Below are 23346 nucleotides of genomic sequence, written 5' to 3' on the forward strand. Positions count from 1 at the left end.
CAAGAAAAACTCTCATATGCTTCTCAGGCGAGCAATGCAAGATCCATGTGCAGAGAGTCGGGTCTACAAACACAAGTTCACACACATCTGTTCACACACATGCAAATATGCACACACACAAATACAAATGGACACCCAGGTAAATGTGCACACACAAATGCACACAGACACATGTGCACAGATAGACACATATGCACACCCACACAACACACAATTCATGTTAAAAGTGTTTTGTATAAAACAAACAAAAAATGAAATTTAAAACTATACAAAATCTAAATACAATGAGCGGGTGGGGTGGAGAGTAGGGGGGGTCTTTGGGGGTGGTGGGAGAGGGAGGAGGCGGCGAATCACTTATAAATGGTTCCGAAGCCTAAATTCCAGGAGGGTGAGCGAGCACTGAGCTTTCATGGGCCTCTTCTTTATGAAGCAAAGTGTGTAAAGGTTGCCATAAAGGACAAACAAGTGAAATACTTTATACATTACAGTGGTTGGAATAAAAATTGGGATGAGTGGGTTCCAGAGGGCAGAGTTCTCAAATCTGTGGACGCCAATCTGCAGAAACAGCGAGAACTTGGAAAAGCCAATCGGGAGCAGTGCGCAGAGGGGAGACGGGAAAGACGGCATCCGGTCTGCGACAGGAAAGTGTTGACGTGAAAACAAAAAAGGACGAGCAGAAAGCACCTGGCAGTGGACATGGTGGCAGTACCGGCGAGTCACCTCGGCCCCCTCGGAAGCAAGGGCCCGGGAGATCCTGCTGTTGAAAAGGAAGAAACATTCACGAACAGAGTTGAAGTTAAAGTAAAGATTCCCGAGGGGCTAAAACCTTGGCTTGTTGACGACTGGGACTTAATGACCCGGCAAGAACAGCTGCTGTATCTTCCTGCCAAGGAGAGTGTGGGCTCCATTCTAGAGGACTGTGCAAGTCACAAGAAACCCCGTGGAGGCACAGATGACCAGGGGCATGCCGTCAGCGAAGTGGCGGCAGGGACGGAAGAGCACGTCAACGCGACGCCGGGCACCCCGCGGCCCTGCAAGCGTGGGAGCCCCCAGCACCCCGAGATTCTGCAGGTGCCCTGCGCACCCCGGCCCACGTCTGGAGCGCCACACCTGCTGAGATTATTCGTGCGAATCGGAGCCGTGTCGGCCTACACACCTTTGGGTGAGAAGAGCCTTGCTTTGTTACTGAATTATCTCCATGGTTTCCCAAAGTACCTGGCAAGGAATTCTGCGGCTTTGTTCGGTGCCAGCGGCGAGGAGTGGCCCCCTGAGCGCCATCGGGACGCCGCGCCAGGCCTGCCCGCGTGCTGGGACTCCGCGAACACGGTTTGTTCCTGGTCTTTCTCCTGCACAAACAATGCACTTTGAAGACGCTAGTGTATAACAGGATTGATGTTTGCTCTCTGTTTGATTTTAAACAGAGAAAATAAAAGGGGTTATAGCTCCTTTTTTCTTTTCTTTTTTTTTTCTTTTTTTCCATTTCAAAGTTGCTACCAGTGAATTCGATGATGGACAACAGAGAGACATGCTGCAGAGTGTTTATGGCCCAGTTGACAAAGCTGCTTCTGAACGCTGGCGGTTCTAGTCCTTTGCTACGCACTTTTAGAGTACGTGCTAATGCTATGTGACAAAATGCTCTGATTCCTAGCGCCAAAGGTTCAATTCAGTGTATATAACTGAACTCACTCACCCATTTGTGCTCCTTTTTTTTTTTTATGGTGCTTAAAGTAAAGAGCCCATCCTTTGCAAGTCATGTTGTTCCTTAGGCATTTTAACTTTGCTCAAATTGTTAAAGAATGGCGGCATGTTTCATGGTTTTTGTATTTGTGTCTAATGCACGTTTTAACATGATAGATGCAATGCATTGTGTGGCTAGTTTTCTGGAAAAGTTGATCTTTTAGGAATTGTTTTTCAGATCTTCAATACATTTTTTCTTTAAATTTCAAAAAAAATAAATACAATGAGCATTATAAATTTATAAAATGACAAATTATATAAAGAATTTAAGTGCAATAAGCCATGCACACCTGTAAGTGGAATACTTTAATCAATATTTATTACTAGTATAAAATACTGCTTTTTATTAACTAAAATAAAATATTACATTCAATTTTTTATTTTAATATACATCTTAGAGAAATGTAAAGACATAAGTTAAATAATATGAAAAATTATATAAAACCGGCCGGGCGCGGTGGCTCACGCCTGTAATCCTAGCTCTTGGGAGGCCGAGGCGGGCGGATTGCTCAAGGTCAGGAGTTCAAAACCAGCCTGAGCAAGAGCGAGACCCCGTCTCTACTATAAATAGAAAGAAATTAATTGGCCAACTGATATATATATAAAAAATTAGCCGGGCATGGTGGCGCATGCCTGTAGTCCCAGCTACTTGGGAGGCTGAGGCAGAAGGATCGCTGGAGCCCAGGAGTTTGAGGTTGCTGTGAGCTAGGCTGACGCCATGGCACTCACTCTAGCCTGGACAACAAAGCGAGACTCTGTCTCAAAAAAAAAAAAAAAATGATATAAAACCAAACATTGCAACCATATATACAACATGCATAATTTTATTCACATTCATAAAACATTTTATTACAGAATCTCTCATCCTAGGTAATGCAGTATATTGTATAAAATTTATAACAGACTTATATTTTCATTATGTTAAACAACACTATGCAAAAACACCTTCCCAAAATAATTAAAGTTACATCTTAATAAATTAACAAAAGAAAATTAAGCTAAAACAAATATCAGATGATTTGGCAAATTAAATAATTGAATTTTAAATAATGTAAGAAGAGGAGACATAAGCATAAATATGAAATCCAAGTTAAGGAAGATTTGAAAAAAATCCCTGAGCTTTGCCCTGTGGGAGTTCTTGCTCCCTGCAGGGCAGTTCCTTGGCACCGCCTGTATGCCTGCTTCATCCGAGTCACCTCCCTCTTGGGCCGGACAGATGTGTCCTGCTGGGAGTTCCAGTGAAACTCCCAGCTCTTCCGTCTAAGCACACACCTGGGAAGATGCAGGGACACTCAGGAGCACCCTTCAGAAAGGAAGGAGGCTGCCCCAGAGCAGGGACAGAGATGTCGCGGGAATCAGCTCAGTTCGGGAACCATGTCCCAAAGATGGAGGTCGGAAGGCTGGACCCTAAAAGTGGAGGCAGCACAGACAGAAACTGTGTGAAAAGACCACAGATTCAGCAAGTGCCACAAGAGCTTCTATGCAGAGGCCCTCCAACGCCACCTCCTGGAAATTTTTTCTTTCCAAAGTTTTAAAATCAAAATTGAGCAGTCTTCTTTGCCTCCAGTTCCAGGTTACTACATTCTAGTGTATTCTACATTATAGAAGGTGTTTTCATTATTCCTCCCAGCTCCACCACGAAGCCCATACAGGAGCACTTTCCCCGCAGCTTCAGCAGGGGCTCCACAACATGGACAGAATTCCTAATGAGGCGGTCGTACCCTCCTACAGGCCGTGACACTGAAGACCAGAGGAGGGTTTAGGGAATTTCTGAATGAGTTACCTGATGTGCTGGGGGCAGGGGAGGGAATGGCAGGGATTCCTTTAAGTCAAGTCAGAAAGGGAAGACTTTTAGGAGCAGGTAGGGAATTGTGTGTGTGTGTTCCCTGCATTTTAAGGGAATATTGCAGAGGTTGAGTGCATCGATGAATGACTTAACACAGTGAAAGAGAGAAAATTCATATTTTTAATGCTGAGATAAAGTGATTATGCTCTCCTTCCAAAATAGGAACAGTAGATTCTAGATACACTGTGCTCACCCCTCATGAGCACAAAGGAACAGGAACTTGGAAAACACCCATTTATTTAGGCAGACACAGTAAACAGAAAGCAGTCAGGATTATTATTATTATTATTATTTTTATTTTTATTTTTTTTTGAGACAGAGTCTCACTCTGTTGCCCAGGCTAGAGTGAGTGCCGTGGCGTCAGCCTAGCTCACAGCAACCTCAAACTCCTGGGCTCAAGCGATCCTCCTGCCTCAGCCTCCCGAGTAGCTGGGACTACAGGCATGCGCCACCATGCCCGGCTAATTTTTTGTATATATTTTTAGTTGGCCAATTAATTTCTTTCCATTTATAGTAGAGACGGGGTCTCGCTCTTGCTCAGGCTGGTTTCGAACTCCTGACCTCGAGCAATCCGCCCGCCTCGGCCTCCCAGAGAGCTAGGACTACAGGCATGAGCCACTGCGCCCGGCCAGCAGTCAGGATTATTAAAAACAGCTACACAAACTTGGATGATGCAGGAGAGGATGTAAAAACACACAAAGGTGCTTACCCAAGACAAGGATGCCGTGGGTGGCTCTGGTGGCAGGGAGGATCTGGGGAGAGGTTGTTGTTGTGGATGTGTTGCCCCTGGCACTTCTGCCTGTGCAGGATGAAAACCACGGAGCTCCTGGCCCAGACCATGAGGCCCAAACACGAGACATCAGGGATGGGTACCATTGCTGCAATCAATGGTGAAGACACAACATTTTCACCAACTGGAGCAGAAGAGTGTGCAAAATCTGTTTTCTTTGTGATGTTTGTGTTTTTCCCTTTGCCAGCCACCTTCACGGGAAAAATGGTATTTCCCAGCAAGTGCAGAATCCAGCAGAGGATCATGGAGGTTCCCACGTATTTGGGAACTTTTACCTTAAACTCTGACCACTTAGAGCTGCTGGGGCTGATTGTGATGGCCTGGGAGATGCTCAAGAGGCAGGTGCTGCCAGAGGACACACCCCTGCCCTCCCTGTGCGCACAGAAAACAAGTTTGCACCCCAAATCACTGAGGAAATATTCCAACCCAAGAGCTACCATGGTCTCTGGGATTCCTTTGGAGACAACAGTCAAGGAGTTGGCCACCGTCAGGTGCCTGAAAACCATATCTGTAGACCTCGACCTGCATCCACTGAAGTAAACGTATATACAGTGACATGAGAGTGAGAAACTTCCCAGGGCTCCAACTGGAATGTGGAAAAGGAAGGTTATTCCAATTTTCAAATCCATGGAGGCCATTCTGCTGCTTACTTGGCTCAACATTCAAATTCTTAAATAGAGGATTCTGCATGAAAATATAAGTTGTAGATGATTTTTCTTGAGAAGTCAATGCAAAATTCTCTATTTACCATTCCTTTTTCCTATGAATTTCTTTCTAAAACATATTTCCTTTTGTTAAGATATTCCCACATTTAAAGCATTTCTTTCTTTAGCACGTACTATGTATGGACTGATATTAGTGTTTTACACATTTTAACTAATTTAAAATTAACAATATGATTTAAGCATGACTATTATTCTACTATTATTTTTCTTTTACACTCTAGAATTTAGCCACAGGAATGTTAATGACACATTTAAGTATTTACAGAGCCTGGCTTTGAACCAAAGCAGGCCTGGTTGCAATGGCATTGGTGTTACCATTGTGTGGTATTATCTTAGCTCCCTCACCTGTTCTTTGAATAATCCAAATATTTGTGTTCCTTGTCATACTTTATATACATTTGAATTCTATAAGTTTGATCAGGATAATTATCCTTTGTCTAAGTTTTATTCTACAGACCAATATCACTGATGAAGGCGATTCAAAATCTTAATAAAATGTAGATACACAAGAGTAATTTACCATGACCAACTTGTTTTCTTTTTGTTTCAGCATATTATGGGGATAAAAATGTTAAGGTTGGCCGGGCGCGGTGGCTCACGCCTGTAATCCTAGCTCTCTGGGAGGCCGAGGCGGGCGGATTGCTCGAGGTCAGGAGTTCGAAACCAGCCTGAGCAAGAGCGAGACCCCGTCTCTACTATAAATAGAAAGAAATTAATTGGCCAACTAATATATATAGAAAAAATTAGCCGGGCATGGTGGCGCATGCCTGTAGTCCCAGCTACTTGGGAGGCTGAGGCAGAAGGATTGCTTGAGCCCAGGAGTTTGAGGTTGCTGTGAGCTAGGCTGATGCCACGGCACTCACTCTAGCCTGGGCAACAAAGTGAGACTCTGTCTCAAAAAAAAAAAAAAAAAAAAAAAAAAAAAAAAAAATGTTAAGGTTATGTATATTGCCCGTGTCCCCCCTCCCCCCTCGGATCTGAGATTCCATCGTGTCCATCCCCCAGACGGTGCATATCACACTCATTATGTATGCGTATACCTATCCCCTCATCCCCCCCAACCTGCCTGATACTGATAAATGTTATTCCTATATGTCCACTTAGGTGTTGATCAGTGAACCCAATTTGGTGTTGAGTACATGTGGTGCTTATTTTTCCATTCTTGGGATACTTCACTTAGTAGAATGTGTTCCGGCTCTAGCCAGGAAAATACAAGAGGTGCTGTATCACCATTGTTTCTTAGAGCTGAGTAGTACTCCATGGTATACATATACCACATTTTATTAATCCACTCATGTATTGATGGGCACTTCGGTTGTTTCCACATCTTTGTAATTGTGAATTGTGCTGCTATAAACATTAAAGTGCAGGTGTCTTTTTTTGATTTTTGAGACAGAGTCTCACTTTGTCGCCCATGCTAGAGTGAGTGCCGTGGCATCAGCCTAGCTCACAGCAACCTCACACTCCTGGGCTCAAGCAATCCTGCTGCCTCAGCCTCCCAAGTAGCTGGGACTACAGGCATGCGCCACTATGCCCAGGTAATTTTTTGTATATATATATTAGTTGGCCAATTAATTTCTTTCTATTTATAGTAGAGACGGGGTCTCATTCTTGCTCAGGCTGGTTTCGAACTCCTAACCTCAAGCAATCCGGCCGCCTCAGCCTCCCAGAGTGCTAGGATTACAGGTGTGAGCCACTGCACACAGCCCAGGTGTCTTTTTTATAAAGTGTCTTTTGTTCTTTTGGGTAGATGCCCAGCAATGGGATTGCTGGATCAAATGGTGGATCCCCTTGTATCGCTTTAAGGTATCTCCACATTGCTTTCCACAGAGGTTGAACTAGTCTGAAGTCCCACCAGCAATGCAGGAGTGTTCCTCTCTCTCCACATCCATGCCAACATTTATTGTTTTGGGAATTGTTAATAAAGGCCATTCTCACTGGAGATAAGTGATATCTCATTGTGGTTTTGATTTGCATTTCCCTGATGGTTAGAGATGTTGAGCATTTTTTCATATGTTTGTTGGCCATTCTTCTGTCTTCTTTTAGAAAGTTTCTGTTCATGTCCTTTGCCCACTTTTTGGTAGGGTTGTTTGATTTTTCCTTGCTGATTTTTCTGAGTTCTAAATAGATTCTAGTCATCAGCCCTTTATTGGATATGTAGCTTGTGAAAATGTTCTCTCATTCTGTAGGTTGTTTGTTTGGTCTCTTGACAGTTTCTTTGGCTGTGCAGAAGATTTTTAATTTGATTGGGTCCCATTTGTTTATTTTTGTTGATGCTATGATAGCCTTTGGGATCTTCTTAATAAATTCTTTCCGTAAGCCAATGTCTAGAAGAGTATTTCCAATGTTTTCCTCTAGAATTCTAATAGTTTCACACCTAAGGTTCAAGTCTGTTACCCATCATGAGTTGATTTTTGTGAGACGTGAAAGGTGTGGATCTTGTTTCAGTCTTCTACATGTGGTATCCAGTTTTCCCAGCACATTTATTGAATAAGGATTCTTTTCCCCAGTGTATGTTTTTGCCTGCTTTGTCAAAGATTAGATGGCTATATGAGGATGGTTGTAGATCTGGGTTCTCTGTTCTGTTCCACTGGTCAATGTCCTTGTTCTTGTGCCAGTCAAAAGCTGTTTTAATTACTATAGCCTTGTAGTATAGTTTGAAGTTTGGTAAATTGATACCTCTCATTTTGTTTTTATTGCCTAGGATTACTTTTGCTATACAGGGTCTTCTCTGGTTCCATACAAAGTGTAAAATTATTTTTTCTATATCTGTGAAAAATGATGATGGTTATTAATAGGGATTGTATTGACTCTGTAGATCACTTTGGGTAGTATAGACATTTTAAAAATGTTGATTCTGCCAACCCACGAGCATGGTATGGTCTTCCACCTGTTTATGTCCTCTGCTATTTCCTCAGAGTTTCATAGTTCTCCCTGCAGAGGTCGATTACCTCATTAGTTAAATATATTCCTAGCTACTTTATTTTCTTTGTTGCTATTGTGAAGGGAATTGAGTCTTTGATTTGGTTCTCACTTTGACTATTATTTGCATATATGGATGACTCTGTTTTGTGTGTATTGATTTTGTATCCTGAGACTTCACTGAATTCATTTATCAATTCCAGGAGTCTCTTGGTTGAATCCTTAAGGTTTTCTAGGTATAATATCACATCATCAGCAAAAAGTGAGAGTTTGATCTCTTCTGCCCCCATTTGGATGCCTTTAACTCCACTCTCTTGTCTGATTACTATAGCAAGGACTTCCAGCACTATGTTGAATAAAAGTGGAGATAGTAAACAACATTCAGGATAATGGTTACCTCTGGAGAGAAAAATGGGGAATTTATTTAAAATGTATTAGCAAATTCTTTTTCTCAACTGACCTAGGAGGTAAATGAGTATTTATTTTGATTATTCTTCAAATTGAATATAAATATTTTTGCATGTATGAAAGATATTACAATAAATAGAAAATAAGTTAATGAAATTCATGAAACCTAGGAGTCACCCTTGACCATGCTCTTACAGACCAAATCCAATTAGTTTTTAATACCCTTTCTTTCCACCCTGGCTCAAGCCACCTTTGTCTTACCTAAAACACTAAAATCACTTCCTTTCCCTTAAATTCCTACTCTAATCCAATTTCTACACTGCAGCCTAAGAAAACACCTTCAAATGGGATTAACCTTGTCTCCTCAATTCCGGCAAGTCTTGGGCTTCAAAAGCCTCCTGGAGGGGGGCTGAGGGACCGGTGCAGTCTAAACCCCTTGCCCGTGTATTTAAAATCATGTCCTCCCCTCACTTGGGGCTTGGGTGGAGGGCACTGGATGTCCACCTCTGGTACACGGGGGCCACTAGTGACACAGACCAAGGCAGCCAAGCAGGATGGGGTCAGGGTAGGGGTGGGAGGGCAGAGGAAGGCACGGCCAAGGCTGTGGAGCTTCCCCAGACACCCAGCTCCTCTCCTTGGCAGTACTGAGCATTCAGAATGTTCTGCTCCTCAGGAGGCAGGGTGCCTGCATGCACCTCTGAATCCTTAGTGTCCAGCACAGGGCATGACCATGTCCAAGAACTCAGAGGCATGGCTAACCCCTACAAGTCCTTCAGGTCTGACTCAGGCACCTCCTCGGCAGGTCTGTCTTCCCTGACACATCCTTTAGTTGTCTTCGTGCTCCTCACCATCGGTCTGCACAGCCTTGGCGTGCTCTGCATGGTGGGCCCGAAAAACACTGGTTGAGTGAATGGAATCCTGCATGCTGACTCTCCTCCGAGCAGTTGTCAGATCCAGTGTTCTCTGCCTGGAATCCTCTTGCTTCTTCATTCACCTGCTCAGTTTATTCCAACAGCCGGAGGGATTATGAGATGTTATTGTTACTAGGTTCAAGGGTCGCCTCCACCAGAAAGCCATTCTGACTCTCCTTTTGGCAACTTCTCTTCCCGACTGCACTTAGGGGTACTTCTCAGCCCCTAGACCAAGGTCCCTTGAGCATAGAAACCAGACCTGATTCATGTCTCTGTGGCCACCACCTGGCCATGCTTGGGATGAATTGGGTTCAGGAAACACCTACTGAAGGCACCGTCTCTTAAGGGAGAGGCCACCTCTGGAGCAGATATATCTGCACTTAATCACCTGGCCAAGTTTTTTTTTGTTTTTTTTTCACTGTTAGCTTGCTGGTCAGTAAAATGGCCTGGAGTCCAGAAACACAGTTCTAAACTATCTGAGTGTCCAAGGCAGTCATTATCCCCTCAACCCTAGAAGACAACAGAGCAGGACAGGCCCCTTAATATCAGGTGCAAGAACTAAATACTGAAGTTCTATTTGGGAGGTACAAGCCCAAGGTATTCAGATTGAGAAGGGGGAAGTGAGGCAGGAGGGATCAGGAGGTAATGCAAGGTAATCACCAGGCTGGGCACTGCAGTGCCAGATCCCATGTCCCCATGGCAGGGCATTCCATCCAAGTCTAGAAGTCACGGTGGGAAGAGACAGAAATCTGGGCATGTGCCTAGTGAGTGCCAGAGAGTACCTGATATGGGACATGTGCCGTGGCCAATACAATCATTCTTTTCTCATTTTCCAGAAGACAAAACAAGGCATAGTAATAAAAGACCTGTCCCAAGGTTGCATGGCTAGTTAGTGGTAAATCCAGGATTTGAACATGTCTGGCTCTGGAAACTGTGGAAGACCAAGATAAAGAACTTGGATTTTATGTAGCAAAGGAGTCACTGAAGGGCGCTAAGCCTAATCTCTGCTGTGCTCCATCTTCCCATCTGGCTACACTCCAGCAGAAGTAGGTGGCCACAGAGAAGTCGGGGCATCCAAGACAGGTTTTGAGGAGTCTCTGACTGGGTCCAGGACTTCATTTGGGCTTCAACATTGCCTCATAATGTTGTACAGACTTCATCTAAGCTTCCATCCACCAAAGAGGTGAGCTGGTCAGAGGCAGCCAGGATCCTGGGGAGGACCACCCATCTCTCCATCATTGGCTTGTGGGTCTCAGGGTCCTGGCATATGCTGATGAGTCCTTTGGTGTTGCTTGAGATGGTCAGATCTCATGAAGCGTCGCCCACATTGGCTACATTTATGTGGTCGATATCTGGTGTGTATCCGTATATGTCGTCCAAGTTCATCGGAACAGAAGAAAGACCATGTACAGTCTTGCCAAGTGCATTTGTAGAGCCTCTCACCTGTGTGTTTGCACTGGTGGGAGTGCTTGGTGTAAGCTTTTCCACAATTCTCATGCTGGCAGACATAAGGCCTGAAAACTAAGGGTTTCCCTCCATGTGGCCCTTCCTGGGCCCTGGAGTTCGGGTCTGCTCCCTGTGGAGCAGAGCTGGGCTGTTCAGGCAGGAAGACGCCTGCCTGAAAGGCGGGCTGACTCACAAAGAGTCCTGTGATTCTAATGCCAGCAATGATTGGGACTCATCTGGGGACATCCCAAGGTCAAGGGGCTCTTTAGGGGGCAACATCTGAGCCAGAGAGGGAAGCATAACGTGGGCCTCGGTGGAAGGTATGGTTGGGGCCAATAACATCTCAGGTGTCGAAGAGGCTCTGTTAGAAGATACCGTTAAGGGTTCAAAATTAGGCATTGTTGGGGCCCAGAAGTGGGACATCATAGGGATTCTACTAGAAGCTGAGTCTGGCAATCCACTGGGGTACATCCTTGGATGCCAAGGGAAGGTCATGGCTACCCCTGTATTATTGGGCTCTCCGAAGGCCATCGCCTGGGACCCCTTGTAAAGCATCTCTTGGTGGGAGGGAGACGCTCCCTGACAGTAAATCATCTGCGAAGGACCAGGGATCGCTTGGGGGCAGCATCTCTTGCCATTCTCAGGTAATGGCATATTGAACTATAGCCCTACTTCATCCGCATTCTGCCTTGGTACCTGGGCAGACACCAAGGGGTCCCCGACACCTCTCTTCCCTGAGGAAAGTGCTGAATGCCTGGTACGCCATGTTTCCAAGAGGTGTGCACCCCACTGGTTCCAGAAGGTGGAGACGTGTCCGAGATGGACGTTAGGTTCCTGTTACCCTGGGCGGGCTGGTGCGTCCCGGGCCACTGGCTCAGCTCCTCAGCCTCCATTTCGGCGTGAGGTCGAGGCCAACTCCAGACCAGAAGACAGACCAGACACCACGGGCATTGCAGGCAGGTGTCTCTGCTGCACCTGAATTCTTAAGAAGACGGTCACAAACCATGTATAAGACTAATACATGTCTCCACACCCAACATATACGAAGGCCTGTGGAGAACAGAGGACGAGTTAGAGAGTTTCTACAAGAGAACACCCGAGTGCTGTGACTTCCTGTCTTAACACAGGGCGGGCTCTGTGTTGTTTTCCCTTCAAATCATACAGGGGCCACTTAAATAAGACAGGAAAAGAGTTGAACATGTGTCCCTTGCATTTAGGTGAGATATAATGGAGGTATTTTATTCCCCTGAGAAATCTATAGGGCAAGAGGCTGCCTGAATCAGCCCCTGACTGAAAGAGCAGAGTAACTGCAGTCCTGGAATTTTCCAGCACAGACAAATACAACTATTTCCCATGGACGAAGACTACCCACACTGGAGAGCTCCCACTGGTCTTAGATCTTGTCTAACCTGCTCACCTGTAGGGTTTAATTGACAACGGTTTCTTTCTCCTAAAGCAGGCGTCCTCAAATTACGGCCCGCAGGCCACATGTGGGTGTTTTTGCCCGTTTGTTTTTTTACTTCAAAATAAGATATGTGCAGTGTGCATAAGAATTTGTTCATAGTTTTTTTTAAACTATAATCTGGCCCTCCAATGGTCTGAGGGACAGTGAACTGGCCTCCTGTCTAAAGAGTTTGAGGACCCCTGTCCTAGAGGCTCTGCCCATCATTTGCCTGTGGTCACACATTGTTCACCTGTGAATAAACCCGGGGACAGGTGTATCTCAGACTCTCCAGGCACTTGCAGACTGAGCTCCTGTCTCAGTCGCATGCTGTGTCTTTGCTCCTGGTGAGGGCCCTGGCTGCAGGTTTCCAAACACTCCATCCTCCCTCCTCTCCCTCCAGCCCTAAGGGTGGGAGCTGCGTCCGGCAGAGCCAGTCTCTGTGTTGACGCAACATTCCCTCTAAGAGAAGCACACAAAGTATATTCTAAAGTACATTCAGAAAGGTACAAGTAATAGGTACGTAAATTATAAATAAGGCATGTTTAACTTAATAAACTAGCTGTAACAATTTTCTTAAAGAACTTTTATTATGAATATGAAATCATATAATAGGCATTATATAAATGTAGTCTATAAAGGTATAATTTACATGAAGTAAAATTCAAGCCTTTTAAATGTACGGTTCTGTGAGTCTTGACAAATGTTTACAATTGTGTAACCATCACCGTGGTGTAGGAGCAGAGATTTTTCCATCAACAGAAAGATTTCCCTCCTGCTTGTTTGAAATCCCTATCCTCCCCCAGCTCATACCATGGACACTGCTGATCTGATTTCTGTCACTATATTTTCAGGTTTTTTTGAATATCATATCGATGGAATCATGCAATATGTAACGTTTTGACACTAGTTTTTCTTGCTCAGCTTAATGTCTTTGATATTCTACCAGGGTGTTGTATGTATCATTAGCTCACCTTTCCTATTACTGAGTGTCATTCTATTATATGGTTGTGCCACAATTTTTCCTCCATTCTTTACTTGTCACACATTCCAGTCTTTTCCAGTTTTGGCAATTATATTATAATGCTATAACACATCTACACCTTTTATTGGTGATGAAAAATTTTTATACTTATGCCAAAATATTTGAGATATCCTGAAACTTGCATCCTTTGAAATCATTTAATCTTTAGATTAAAATTTTAGATTCCACATTAAACGAGGTAACAGAGTCTTGCAAAACTCTTTAGACTGTAGAAAGCAAAACATTTCAGGATGAATGATATATCACAAATCCCTAAAAATGTCTCACGAGAGAAATTTTTTGCATCTTTAAATATCTACCAAGATTAGAGAATAGTGATGGTACTGAAATAGTTCCCATGTTAACTTTTTTTTTTTTTAATTTTTTTTTTTTTTTATAGTAGAGACGGGGTCTCACTCTTGCTCAGGCTGGTTTCGAACTCCTGACCTCGAGCAATCCACCCGCCTCGGCCTCCCAGAGAGCTAGGATTACAGGCGTGAGCCACCGCGCCCGGCCCCATGTTAACTTTTGACATCACTTCTGTATTCACCCTCTGGAGAGAATGACGATGGCACAGAGAGAAACTTTGAATTAATGAGAAGAAGGATGACATTATTACATTGGTACTTGCCCAGTAGAGGGACTCAGCTTGAGGGTTGAGGTTAATGTAAATACATAGTACACATATTAAAACTTTACCTAGTGCCTAACGAATCATGAATTTCACAGTGCCCTCTGGCAATTTGTATCTCACAAAATGGATTTCAAAGAACAGAGGAAAATTAATTAGCTTTCCAAATGTATCACTGTATCATCCTTGTTCAGCATGTTACATATACACCTAAGAATTCAAAACAACAGTTTTCAACAGCTAATAATTTTTCATAAACTCTGTGAGAAATACAAAGTATGGTTATTTTGAAAATGTAGGTGCCTCGAATGCCATATTACTTAACAAATACACATAAGCAAGGGGAAAGAACCCTGTGGTACTACTGGATTAGAATGAGACACAAGTATAAACTCATATCTAGATAGATGGATAGGCAGCTATTAAAGACGTATGTACAAATGTGTATGTTCTTGACTAACACTAGTGACATTCAGTAGCAATGAGCACTCAGCACCTATATGTTGATTGCTAATACAATCATCTAATAAAGGCTTCTTGGAGAACTGTCTGATTCTATGTTTAGCCTAGAAAAAATACTAGATGAGCTCGGAGCATTTTGCACTAACAGAAAGCAGGAAAGATTTTCTTAAATTCAAGACTATCAAAGGGATGGAAAGTCAGTCTGATAGAGCTCCAAATGAGCAGCCAAAGCTGTAACAATTTGAGCAAAAATATACATACAGTTTTTATTACAATACACAACATAAAACCAACATACATGATTTTATATGGATATGATAAATCATTGAGTAAATACATGAGGGAGAAGAGACAAATCTTTCAGATAGAAGAATGTCAATTAGAACATGTATATACTCCTCTTTCCAGTAGGTAGAGATTAATTCAGCTACCCCGAATCCTTTGTGTGTGGGCTAGACTTCGGTGATTCCCATCCAAACAAAGGAGGATGAAAATGGACACACTGTAACTTTATAATGGAGACCTGAAAAATATCACCTCAAGCAAATGATCAAGTTTAACATCACCAGTGATGTTAATTGTATATAATCCCTGATGTGACACGACATGATGAGATATTTTAAAGATCCATAAACCCAGGCTAATCATGAGAAAAACATCAGACAGCCCTAACTGCAGAGATATTCTAAAAAGTATGGACCACTTCTCCTCAAACCTTCCAAAGTCATGAAAAAGTGGAAAAGGCTGAGAAACTTTAACAGAGAGGAGAATAGGGAGATATGACGACTAAATATAATGTGGTATTCTGTATTGGATCATGGAATAGAAAAAAGACATTCGTGTTAAAACTGGCAAAATGCAAATAGTCTCAAGTTTAGCTCATAGTAACGTATGCCAATGTTGGTTTCTTAGTTTCGGAAAACATACCATAGTAATGTAAGATGTTAACATCAAGAGAAATGATAACAGATATTAGATGTATGAGGACTCTTTGTTAAATATCTTTGCCACATTTCTGCAGGCATAAATTTATTCCAAAATAAAGATTGACCTTAAGAATTGCAACTATTTATAATTTAATTACATAGCAGTACCTGACATTATTCACTATGTTTGAGTTAATATGAACATTTTTCTTTAGAATGTGTCCATTTGCCTCCTTTGATAATTTCAAAAGCAATAAAACTCCTCAATAAACAAATTCATGTCTTTGGATCTAATATTGATAAAAGATTCTTCCATAAAAATTGCTTCTTATAATTGGAAATGCAAGACAACATCCTAAAACCTGTTCTGGTCTATTTTTTTTCAACAGAGCCAATTAGCATCAAGGTTTAATGAGAACAACCTACTTTCTAAACATCACCAAAATCCATTCAATTTGATCTCAGAAAGGAAATGTCTATTTAATGCTGGATCCCTACCTACACTCTTTTTAAATATCAACTGCCACATTTTTTTGTTTTCCTTTGTCTCCTGCAGTTCATTATTTCAGTGTTTAATGGAAAATATTTTAATATGCTAATATTTCTCCATAAGCATTATCACATCTCAAATTATCATATTTGTCCTAGGATGTAAGGTATATTCCATATTAACAACATGGCCTCAAATGTTTGCAATAAATAAAACCATTTTTCTTTTAGCTTCATCTCCGGGTGACTCTACATTCTACCTCAGTTTTTTGAGGGGCCATATGAAATGCTATGTCATTTTTATTGAACTGTCTTTAAGACCCTGGGTACAGTTAAATCATAGAAAAGTTTAATATATTACATTAAATAATACAAACTAAAAGCCATTTTCAGGTTCTCTACATTCTTTCAGGAATTACTTAGTGGACTCTGATTTTCTCCACAATGACTCTTATTAAATACAATTATAAGAGTATTTATGAAAATTACATAAGATTTCATTTACTGTGGCTATTATTTTTTAATTAATATTTGAGCAAAGTCTCTGTGTAACTCAGAACTCCATGTGCAGTGAGACTGGCTTATAAATGTGCTTAAGAATCTGGGAAGCATCAGTACATCAATCTGTGAACACAGTGAAAAATACACAATTTATATTTTTCTTTTTTTAATTACCTCATATTATGGGGGTACAAATATTGTTAGGGTTACATATCTTGCCCCTGTCCCCCCACCTGGTATGCCAGAGCTTCAAGCATGCCTGGCCTCCAGGTGGTGCACACCACACCCACCATGTAAGTACATACCCTTCTTCTCCTCCCCCCTTCCGCCTGCCCACCTCCTGATAACAGATTTTTTTTTAAGACATTTTGGTTACAGCATATATCTTTGCCTCTCCCTAAAAAGGGTTAAAGGTAATCCCTCCCCCCCAACAATGCTTGCCACATCCTTAAGATGAGGATTCCCCACCCCCCCAAATCCCTGTTGAACACTACCATTTTTTGAGCACCATAGTTTTAGTCAGTAACAATTTGATGGCGAGTAGATGTGTAGCCCATTTTCCAGATCTTGTGTCATTTCGCTTTGTATTATGGGCTTAAATTTAATCCAGGATAGCATAAATGGTGCTAGCTCACTGTCATTTCTTAGGATTGAGTAATATTCCATTGTGAGCATATACCACATTTTAGTTATCCACTCATGAATTGACGGGCATTTGGGTTGTTCCCATGACTGTGTTAGGATTATAGGCGTGAACCACCGCGCCCAGCCTCATTGTGGTTTTGATTCGCATTTCTCTAATGATTAGAGATGTTGAACATTTTTTTATATGTTTGCAGCACATTATTCTGTCTTCTTTGGAGAAGTTTCTGTTCATTTCCGTTGCCCATTTCTTGATGGGGTTGTTTGATTTTTTCTTGTTTATTTTTTGAAGTTCTAGATTCTTGTTATTAGACCTTTATCAGAAGTGTAGAGAGCAAATATTTTGTCCCACTCTGTGGGTTGTCTCTTTGCTCTAATGATCATTTCCTTTGCAGTGCAGAAACTTTAAAAAATTTTTTTCTCTTTTTATTTTTTCACTAGACAGGTGAAGGAACAGAAACTTTTTAATTTGATCAGATCCCATTTGTTTATTTTTGATGCAGCGGTGATTGCCTTGGGGGTCTTCCTTATAAATTCTTTGCCTAGACCAATATCTGATAGGGTTTTCCCAATATCTTCTTCTAGGATTCTTAAAGTTTCATGCCTTAGGTTTAGGTCTGTTATCCATCTTGAGTGAATTTTTGTGAGAGGTGAGAGATTGGGATCCTGATTCACTCTTCTGCATGTTGCTAACCAGTTTTCCCAGCACCATTTATTGAAGAGAGAATCTTTTCCCCATAGTATATTTTTGTCTGCTTTATCAAAGATTAGGTTACCGTATACAGATGGTTTGATCTCTGGAATCTCAGATCTATTCCAGATATCGATGCTTCTGTTCTTGTGCCAGTACCAGGCAGATTTAACTATTATTGCTTTATAGTACAGCTTGAAGTCTGGAAGACTGATGCCTCCCAGTTTGTTCTTTTTACTTAAGATTGCTTTGGCTATACGTGGTTTTCTCTGGTTCCATACAAAGCGAAGAATTATTTTTTCTAGATCTGTAAAGAATGCTGGTGGTATTTTGATGGGGATTGCATTCATTCTGTAGATCACCTTGGGTAATATTGACATTTTAACAATATTGATTCTACCAATCCATGAACATGGTAGATTTTTCCATCTGTTTAAATCATCTGCAATTTCTTATTTTAGTGTTACGTAGTTCTCCTTGTATAGATCTTTTGTATCTCTCATTAAGTATACTCCTAGGTATTTAATTTTCTTTGGGGCTATAGTAGAGGGTTTTGCATTTTTGATTTGAGTTTTTGCTTGATGGTTCTTGGCATATATGAATGCTTTTGATTTGTATATATTGATTTTATACCCTGAAACTTTACCGAATTCATTTATCAAATCTAGGAGTCTTTTGGATGAATCCATGGGGTTTTCTAAATATAATATCATATTATCGGCAAAGAGTGAGAGTTTGGTCTCATCTTCTCTGACTTGGATGCCCTTGATACCCCTCTCTTGCCTCATTGCTAAAGCTAGGACTTTGAGCACTATGTTGAATAGGAGGGGAGAAAGTGGGCATCCTTGTCTAGTTCCGGTTCAAAGAGGGAATGACTTCAATTTTTCCCATGTAGAATGATACTAGCAGTTGGTTTGACATAAATGGATTTCATAAATTTAAGGTATGGGCCATATATGCCTATTTTGTTAAGAGTTTTTATCATAAAGGTATGTTGGACTTTGTCAAATGCTTTTTCTGCATCTATTGACAGAGTTATATGGTCTTTGTTATTGATTTATAAAGTGAATTGCATTTATAGACTTGCGTATGTTGAACCAGCCTTGCATCCCAGGAATAAATCCCACTTGGTCATGGTGAATTATTTTTTTGATGTGCTTCTGTATTCTATTTGCTAAAATTTTATTTAGGATTTTTACATCTATATTCATGAGGGAAATTGGTCTGTAATTTTCATTTTTGTTGCATCCTTTCCTGGCTTTGTAGAATGAGTTAGGAAGAATACCATCCTTCTCAATGGTGTGGAATAGTTTCTGTAGTGTAGATATCAGTTCATCTTTGTACATTTGGTAGAACTCTAAAGTGTAGCCATCTGGATTTTCCATTTGGGGAGGTTTTTAATTACTGCTTCAATTTCTGAGCTTGTGATTGGTCTTTCAAGAACTCAGTTACCTCCTGGGTGATCTTAGGGAGGTTGTATGAGTCCAGGAATCTGTCCATTTCATCTTCATTCTGTAGTTTTTGGGCATATAAATTTCTATAGCAGTGAAACATAATGTTTTCTATTTCTGTAGAGTCTGTTGTGATCTCTCCTTTTTCATTTCTTATTGAGTTTATTAGAGTCCTTTCCCTTTGAGTTCTTGTAAGCCTAGCCAGAGGGCCGTCAATTTTGTTGATGTTTTCAAAAAACCAGCTTCTGGTTTCATTGATCTTCCATATAATTCTCTTGTTCTCCATTTCATTTAGTTGAGCTTTGATCTTAGACATCTCTTTTCTTCTGCTAGAATTGAAATTGGTTTGCTCTTCTTTTTCCAATTCCTTGAGTCTATTCATTAGGTTGTTGGTGTCTAATCTTCCTGTTTTTTGGATGTGAGCATTTATTGTTTAGTTTTCCTCTGATATGCTTTTGCTGTATCCCATAGGTTTTGGTAAGATGTGGCTCCATTGTCGTTTTGTTTGAAGAAATTCTTGATTTCCCTCTGAAATTTCTTCCTTGACACAATAGTTATTCAACAGTAGACTCTTTAGTTTCCATGACTTAGTGATGTGGTGTGTATTTGTGTTATAATTGAACTCTAATTTTATACCACTATGGTCAGAGAAGACACATGGTATTCTTTTTATTTTCTTGAATTTTTTGAGATCTGGTAGTATGCGGCCTAGTATGTGATCAATTTTGGAGAAGGTTCCATGTGCTGCTGAGAAGAATGTAAATTCAACTTTATTTGGGTGGAATGTTCTGTATAGATCTGTCAGATCTTTTTGGTCAATAGCTTTGTTTAAGTCCCTTATTTCTTTACTTAATTTCTGTTTGGAGGATCTATCCAGTTCATTTAGTGGTGTGTTGAAGTACCCTGATACTATGACAGAATTGTTTAAAGTGGTATTTAGCTCAGACAAGGTTTGCTTTATGTAATTGGGTGCTCCTGCATTGGGAGCATAAATATTAAGAATCGTTAGATCTTCCCTTTCACCATTATAAAGTGGCCGTCTTTATCCTTTTTTACTTTTGCTAATTTAAATCTAATGTCTGTGAATAACATGGCTATCCCTGCTTTCTTTTGATTTCCATTTGCCTGGATGATAGTTTTCCATCCCATGATCTTCAGCTGGGAGGCATCTTTGTGGTTTAGGTGTGTTTCCTGTAGACAGCAAATACTAGACTTGTGGAATTTTATCCACTCTGCCAGCCTATGTCTCTTCAGAAGACAGTTTAAACCATTTACGTTTATTGAGAGGATTGAAATTGGAGAAAGATTTCCATTCATATTGATGGGTGAAGTTCTGTTACTTTGTCTTAGACCTTGAGCCATCATGAAGTTCGAGGTCTAGACTTTAATTCTTTGCAGATTTTATTTTGAGGAGTGTCTATTGCCCTGTTCACTGTGGAAGGCAGGTCTGAGAATTTCCTGTAGGGCTGGTCTGCTCTTTGCATATTCCTTCAGCGATTGCTTGTCTGAGAAGGATTTTATTTCACCCTCATAGATGAAACTTAATTTTGCCCGATAAAGAATTCTAGGTTGGGCTTTGTTCTGTTTTAGAAGATTAAAGATAGGCACCCACTCCCTCCTGGCTTGTAAGGTTTCAGATGAGAAGTCTCCAGTTAGTCTGATAGGCTTTCCTTTATAGGTTATTTGTTTTCGCCTTGCTGTACGGAGGATTGCTTCTTTCACATTTACTTTTTTTTTTTTTTTTTTGAGACAGAGTCTCACTTTGTTGCCCAGGCTAGAGTGAGTGCCGTGGCGTCAGCCTAGCTCACAGCAACCTCAAACTCCTGGGCTCAAGCAATCCTGCTGCCTCAGCCTCCCCAGTAGCTGGGACTACAGGCATGAGCCACCATGCCCGGCTAATTTTTTTTATATATATATATCAGTTGGCCAATTAATTTCTTTCTATTTATAGTAGAGACGGGGTCTCGCTCTTGCTCAGGCTGGTTTTGAACTCCTGACCTTGAGCAATCCGCCCGCCTCGGCCTCCCAAGAGCTAGGATTACAGGCGTGAGCCACCGCGCCCGGCCTCACATTTACTTTTGTTAGCTTAATAACCGCATGATGAGGCGATTGCCTATTCACATTGTGTCTTGCAGGAGTTCTGTGTGCTTCTTGAATTTAGATATCCAGATTTCTAGCTAGGCCTGGCATATTTTCTTCCAGTATGCCGTAAAATAAGTTTCCAACCCTTGTGAATGTTCCTCTTCCCCTTCTGGAATCCCAATAAATCTGAGATTCAACTTTGTTTTTACATAATCCCATACTTCCTGTAAGCTTTGATCCTGTCTCTTATTTCTGTGCACCCTTTCTTCCTCTGATTTGTTTAGTGTGTAGGTATAATCTTCAAGCTCTGAGATTCTCTCCTCAGCATGATCTATCCTGTTTTTGAGGTGTTCCACTGTATTATTATAGAGTTCCTTGAATGTTTCCTTCACTGCCAGAATTTCTGCTTGGTTTCTCTGAATTACTTCTATATCTTTGGAGAATTTTTCATTCATTTCCTGGATTGTTCTTGTGGTTTCTCTATGTTGGGATTCTATTTTCTCTTCAATTCCGTTGAGCTTTCTAACACTCCATATCCAGAATTCTTCCTCTGTTAGTTTAATCATATCATGTAAGTTGGTGGAGAATGAGTATTTTCTTTTGGAGGTGACTTTTCTCTCTGATCCTTCATGATTCCTGATGTCTTTCGCTGGTTCTTCCTCATCTGGATACTTTGTTGAGGACCAGAGGTGCTAGAACTTGAGTATGAGCTGTGTTCCTGGGTTCCAAAGGAATGATCCTTGGAAGAGCTGGGGAGTATGTGTTCTGGTCCTGTATCATCTAAGAGGAGTTTGGGCCTCTTGGGTTATCTTTGACCTGATGTCTTCACCTTCTGTGCACAGAGTTCAGTGGGTTTGGGTCGCTTGCTTAGACCCCCAAGGGTTCATTCACTCTAGTGAGATGGAGACCAGTTTCCACCACTAGGTTGAAGTGGGAGGCACTGTGTTAAGCACTGAGTTTACGCTTACTTTTGTTCTCTGTGGTTTGTGGGAAGGAGTCAGTTATCAATGTAGACAATATATCTTTGTATTGCGCTCTAAGCCTCCAAATAGGATATAAAGGTATCTCAGTGTTAAGCAAATTTCTTGCCACTCCCAAGGGTTCCTTGAGTCCTCAGGAATAGCAGCCTCCTTCGCTACTCCGCCTTGCTAAGATAGGCTCGGCTCTCTGGGCAGATTGCCAATAGCTGAATGCAGTAAGAAACCACCCAGGTTCAAACTTGTGAGATAGCCGCCGAACGAAAACACAGCTCTTGCCTTTCCACCCTTTTAAATTCAGCTTCCGAGGCCACCTGCTGGGATAGGGCAGAGGGGAAGACTGAAATCACTAACAGGGCAGGCCTCCGCAGCATTTCCAAGCTACGGAGTGGCAGTGGCACACTTTGGCGGCACTGACACTGCAGGTCCCCTGTTTGGCGAAAGACTGGGTTGGGTTTGGCAGGCTGGCTTCAAATGACCACTGCACTCCCTAAATCCCCCACTCACAGAGATGCATTGGTTTATGTGTGGGGAACTGCCCTCTGTCTACAGAGCGCCAGCCAAAGCTTCAATGGTATCCAAAGGCCAAGCCTCCTTTAAGGTAGAGTCTCTACTTCCTGGACCTGGAAGTGTCCTGAGGTAAAATGCCAAATTCAGCACTCGTTTCTGCGGTATGGGAAGGCGGCTGCTGAGTTCTGCACCTGCAGGTTCAGCTCTTACACCTGCTTCAGCTGAGTGCTGGGAGCTCAAAAAGGTTGTCTTCCCCAGAAGCCCTATCAGATAAGCAGGTTTGGGGTAGAGGGTATGCCTGAGGCCGCTTCCAGCGCAGCACTCCACAGCGTTTCCAAGCTATGGAGCGGCGCTGTGGAGCTGGGAAGCGGCTGCTGGGTTCAGACCCTCTCCCACTTGCTACTGCTTCCGCGGAGTGCTGGGAGCTCAACAAGTTACCTTCTCCAGAAGTCTGAACAGTTCAGCCAGTTTAGCGTAGAGGGGGTGCCAGGGAAACGCTTCCAGCATTGACCTCTACAGTGTCTCCAAGCTATGGTGCAGTGCAGCAGTGCTAGGAAGCAGCTACAGTGTTTGGACACTTTCCCCTCCTGCTACTGCTTCAGTGGAGCTCTGGGAGTTCAAAAAGATGCCTTCTCCAGAAGCTCCAACAGTTCATCTGGTTTAGGGTAGTGTGGATGCCTGATAAATGCCTCCAGCACGGCCCTCCACAGCTTCTCCGAGCCACAGGACAGGGC

At 42.1% G+C, this 23346-nt stretch overlaps 1 long non-coding RNA gene and 1 pseudogene across 1 annotated transcript in view; both read left to right on the forward strand.

Annotated features, from left to right (window-relative positions):
• Nucleotides 1-23346, forward strand: part of LOC105874738 (uncharacterized) — an 84739-nt gene that overhangs the window by 40105 nt on the left and 21288 nt on the right. The window lies entirely within an intron of this gene.
• LOC109729207 (mortality factor 4-like protein 1 pseudogene) lies at nucleotides 361-3846 on the forward strand (annotated as a pseudogene).

Source organism: Microcebus murinus, chromosome 32 (genome assembly GCF_040939455.1).
Source record: "Microcebus murinus isolate Inina chromosome 32, M.murinus_Inina_mat1.0, whole genome shotgun sequence".
In the NCBI taxonomy this organism is placed as follows: Eukaryota; Metazoa; Chordata; class Mammalia; order Primates; family Cheirogaleidae; genus Microcebus; species Microcebus murinus.